The 5,591-nt window shown below is 36.3% G+C and overlaps 1 pseudogene; it reads right to left on the bottom strand.

Annotated features, from left to right (window-relative positions):
• Positions 1–304: 304 nt before the first annotated feature.
• Positions 305–417, bottom strand: LOC122126313 (annotated as a pseudogene).
• Between the last annotated feature and the right edge of the window lie 5,174 nt (positions 418–5,591).

Below are 5,591 nucleotides of genomic sequence, written 5' to 3'. Positions count from 1 at the left end.
GTGAAAACAGGTGTAATAGCATGGGGGACGAACATACAAAGAAACAAAAAAAAAAAAAACACACTGCACGTTACAAGTACATGAGAAACAATAGCAAGAAAAAAAAAACCACTTGTGTCCCTAACATGGGTTTCATTTCCCTTAACATAATCTTATCTGGTCATATACACATAACTTTTGGCCTTTTCTGCTTATCCTAGACATACATTAGTTATTGAAAATTAGAGAAACCATGGGACCTAAGTTTCTTTGGACTTGGCTTACTTCAATTAATAATTTTTTTTCCAAGTCTTTCCATTTCCTAAAAAATTGGGCGATGGAATGCTTCAGGAATTTGCCTGTCATCCTTGCCCAGTGGCCATGCTAATCTGCTCTGTATCATTCCAATGTTAGTGTATGTGATGCAGAATTGTGCACAGAACATTTTTATATGTAAATTGTAATTGATTTTCTTTAACTAGACAATTCAACAAAAAGTAAGTTTGAAATAATTTTCGTGAAATTTTAGAACCATGTACTTCTTACATAAGTACACATTTAAGAATAAAGTCAAGATTGACATGTCAAAAACAAAATAATTCCAGATATTTGTTGTTCAAGAGATGTGTAGGAGGAGGAATTCAATTATTCTATACAAGGGACCTGCCATAATGAACACTACAGCAAGTGTTAAGGTTTGTTAAAAGTTTTAATGTTTTCAATATATTTAATTTTGGGAATTTGCTTATATATGCCAAAAACTGGGACTGTTTGGCAGGTCATAATACTTTTCTATAAAGTATTTAAGATTTATGGTAGCAGATAAGTACTACTAAGTATGTACATTTCAGATTTTATAGAAAGTTTAGTAATGAGAAGTTGCAAAGTCTTTGTGTAAAGGAGCAGAATAAAGAGTTGACTATGTTAACTACACAGTTTCTGTTAAAACTGTAGGCCTTCCTTACTTCATATGTTAATGAGGAACAAATGATGATATAAGCCATATACAAATTATGAGATGAACTATAAATAGTTATCTTAGTGGGTGTCTTTAAACACTACTCATAGCCTATAAAATTCTTGTGGAACATCATAATCTTAGCCAGTGTTAAATGTAAAGAAATATGACAATAATAAAATCTAATTTGTAGTACACTTCAAATACTGAAAACACTGGTAATTGTTTTGTTTTTTATTTTATTATTCATTAATATTTCATAATTGGTTTTCTTTATTTTTAGCATTGTTTTCCTTCTTGTAATATAATACAACTTTTTGTAAGTTGTCATTAGGAAGTACTTTGAGAAGGTTACTGGGATGGCCACACCATTTTTTATAGGTGTATGTGAATTTATAAAGAGGAAACTTAGAACAAAATATGTATTTAAAAAATGATCAAGTGGAGTCTGATTCAAGAGTGTTAATGTATGTCCTCACCTAAAATATTAGCCCTAGGCTCAAGGAGAGTTATTACAGAGTTGAGGGCACAAAAGTGAGAGACTGTGTTTTGTTTTGTTTTTTATTTTTATTTTGTTGGTCATGGGGTTTGAACTCTGGGGCCTGGTGCTGTCCCTCAGCTCAAAGTTAGTGATACCACTTGAGCCACAGCACCATTTCCATCTTTTTCTGCTTATGTGATGCTGAGAAATCAAACCCAAGGCCTCATGCATGCAAGGCTGGCACTCTACCATTGAGCCACTTCCCAGTACCTGAGAGACTGGGTTTTATAAAATCATCTAAACAACATTTGCTTTCTGCTTTGGGTTATATAATGAAATATATGAGTATCTTTTTTATGTTTTTGTGCATTGTCATACTTCTAAATTTATACTAATTTCACCACTTTATCCTTGTCAAAGTCATGAAATATCTCTGAGAGTTTGCTTCTGTGAAGATTGTTTTTGCATTTATAATTTCTTCTGAGTCATTTTTTTAAACAAAATCACTTTATATTTCATGTTGATGGGTATTTACACAGAGACAGGAATATAGAGGATTTAGTTTACCAAATGAACATTAAAATTAGTGCTCAAAAATAAAAATCAGCCTTAACACATATTTTCGTATCTTTCCCTACAATGTATGAGGGAGGCATTTTAGCTCCAATTTTCTTGGGATTCCTAGGTTTACAATTCTTAAATCACAGAGACATGCTGTAATGGGAGTAAGATTTTTTGGTACACTTTGCCCTTCAGTCTGTGTTTCTTGTTCCTCCCTTTTCTCAACTCCATTATTAGAGATTTTTCTCAGAGATGACTCCATCTCCAACTTTTCACTCTTCCTAGCTGGACAAATGAATTTGCAGATCAAGACTCTTAGACAGAAAGAATTTAAGAGCTTGAATCTAAGACACTTCTCTCATACACCATCCCTACAAAGACACAAGTACCAAAACAGGATACATAGTTTCATTTTTTTCTACCAAGGCCAATGCATGAGGTTGCTTGCTTCTGAGGGTGCATGTTTGTGGCTCTTACTTATGTTGCAGATTAACTTTATACCTAGTTCCATTATCAGCTACCAAGGATGGCATGTTTAGGCCATCCAGGAGGTTGGCTCAACAGGGGGGCTGGATGTGTGTCCTATGAGGGGTTCCTAAGATCCCTCATGAATGGCAAGAAGATCTGTGTTGGAAAAACCGGGGGCAATTAAGGTATTCTACAAACACCATCTCAGCAAGGCAAAGTTTACTCCTGCAGAAGGCATGCTGCCGCATGTTGAAGTTGAATAAGCACACTGGATAGGCAGCCCACCACTGGTTCCCATGAATTTGAGCTTTGGTATCATCTTTTATGATGGCTCAAACTTTTGACTCCTTTCAAACTAGTCAAAAGCTTTAATAATCAACCAAATCTGAACACCTGGCCATATGAAAAATAAACAACTTTTACCCAGTTGTTGTTCTACTACTATTGCCATGCCTCTAGCCCCTAGCACTTCTCTAAAATAGCATTGGTAAGGTTTTGACTACCTTTACAAGGGCAATGCTTATATCAGTCAAGCACTTCAAGATTTAACTTCTACAATTCTCCCATCTGATTTTGTTTCTTTTCTTCCAAACAATAATCGTTGACTTTCCTATTCAGCAGTATCCAATAAGATATTTTGATTTAAAAAAGGGTTTGATTAAGGCAGTTTTACAGTCAGTCACAGAAAAAAAACCTGTTATAGAAGAGATAAAGCACACATTACTATGAAAACAATTACTAAAGAGGTAAATATTGACACATGACTCATTGTTGAAATGCTTGTTCTATCATCAAACTTGTAAAAGAATCTGCCACCACACACAGACACACAACCTTTTTTATAAGTGACTGGGAGCTGGTCTTGGGTTTGATCTCATGCTGTGGGCATTGTCCCAGAGCAGTTTTACTCAAGGCTACCACTTTAGCCACAACTCCAGTAGTATCTTTTTTTGCACCTTTATTGGAAATAAAAGTCTCATCTTTCCTGTCTGGGTTGGCTTCAAACACAAAATTCAGTCAACTGAGCATTTAGGATTATACTCAGGATCATTTCAGTTTTTAGGTAATTTGTTTCCAGTATTCAATCCTTGTAAGTTTTTCTGTATCATTGGCCTCCAACCACCACACAGATTACCTTTGAAGTATATTTATTCTTTTATTTTTATATATTTATTTTAAAAATACTGTACAGAGGGTTAGTTACATGAGCAATGTAAAGCATACATTTTCTATCAAGCATTGTTACCTCCTCCTTTATATGTCCCCTACCATCCCTAACCTCTTAGCTTCAAAACTACCCTATACACTCCCCCCGAACCCCGCCTAAATTGTAAAGTTTGTTTTTCAACAGTGTCTTGTGCATCTCATTGTTACAATGGGTCAACCTGTATTCCCATTTAAGTATTCTGTTTTTTCCCTTTCCTCCCCAAACTAGAGAAGTGTATATACAAGATGGAGGGCACCAACATCAAAAACATTGGAAACAGGGGTTATGCTGTTTTTTTGGGGGACAGCATACAAAGAAACAAAAATCACATGGAACATTATAAATATGTTAGAAACAATAACAAGAAATGACAAAAAACACTTGTGCCCCTATGGTGGGGTTCATTTCACTTTTCACCATCTTATCTGTTCAAGTACTATATTTAGACCAAATTTTTCCCATTCAATCCTACCAGTGGCTCCTAGTTACTTTTACATGGTGGCATTTCCAGTAAACAAATCCAGCTGATAAATAAAAGCACCTATTGGAATAATTCGATTATGGAGATCATAGATTGTGGAGATCAACAGAATAAAACTAATTTAAGCTGCTGTTTCTGGTTTCTAGCTTGAAGCTCTTTAAACTCCTAAGTAAATATGAAATTTGTAAATATGTAGTTTGTATTTGCAAATATGAAGTTTGAATGACCCACTAGCTAAGAAGTCTCTTCTTACTTAATTTAAGGTGTTTGAGAATGGTCAGGTATGGATTGGCCAATGGAACCAAAGCACAGATTCCACTCCAGTTGGCCAGTAACATCTCCAATAGTGGTCTCCTGGAATACCACCAGACATTTTCCCTGGCTATGATTTGTACTTACTGCTCATCTTCACTACATCCAGATAAGTTTCCCAGGAATGTTCAATTTTCCCCAAGTAGTTGACCTAGAAAGAATGGAGCTGATCAGTTTCAAGGGTTTTTGAAACAGACTCTTGCTTCTGAGAAGAGAAACAAGGTGTTCCAAGTTGTCTCGGATCACATTTTGCTGACCTATCATGAATTTCATGCACATGGGGTCTGGGCTCTATGACAGCACAAATAGAACCTCTTGTGTGGCCTCCCTGCAACACAGTAATAGCAGTACTCCGTATGTGGACAGAATCACCCTAGTATTTCCTCACTTATTCAGTCTCAATTTGAATCTGGGTAAACTCAAAATTGGAAGACATACACAAAGTGTCTGCTCCAAGATTGAATTTGCAATCATATCATAAGATTAAGTAGAGGGTCCATTGAGGCCCTGGAACTAAGCATGATCACTTTAAGGGCATTAAGAGTGTTTGGATTTCCCCAAGTAGGATGTTTTCACAAGTCAAACATTAGACATTTATCTGGACATTATGAAACTGAATCATATTTTGACCAATTTTTTCATTAACACCCTCATTACTAGATGGCAATGCCCCTGCCCACTAAAAGGGAAACTTGCATTCTTGTTAGATAGAAACGCCCAAAACTCCTTCCCTCTTGGTAGGAAACCCTTCCTCCCTCTTGGTAGAAAACGCTTTAGGTGTAGCTTGCCTTTTTTTTTTTGTTTGTTTGTTTGTTTTGTTTTTTGGTCGGTCTTGGAACTGAACTCTTTGCATGGGTGTTGTCCCTCAGCTCTTCAGCTCAAGGCTAGTCCTCTACCACTTGAGCCACAACACCACTTCCAGTTTTCTGAGTGGTTTATTGGTGATAAGAGTATCACAGAATTTACCTGCCTTGCCTAGCTTTGAATGACCATCCTCAGATCTTAGCCTTCAGAGTAGCTAGGATTACATGTGTGAGCCACCGGTGCCCATATTATTTTTTCTTTTTTCTTTTCTTTGTTCTTGGATTTGTCGGTTGTGAGGCCTGAAATTTGGGCCGGGACACTATCCCTCAGCTCTTCAGCT

Source organism: Dipodomys spectabilis, unplaced genomic scaffold, assembly GCF_019054845.1.
Source record: "Dipodomys spectabilis isolate Male_0828 unplaced genomic scaffold, ASM1905484v1 ptg000274l, whole genome shotgun sequence".
NCBI classification, from domain to species: domain Eukaryota; kingdom Metazoa; phylum Chordata; class Mammalia; order Rodentia; family Heteromyidae; genus Dipodomys; species Dipodomys spectabilis.
Note: the sequence above shows the minus strand (reverse complement) of the source record. Positions and strands in the feature narration are given on the sequence as shown.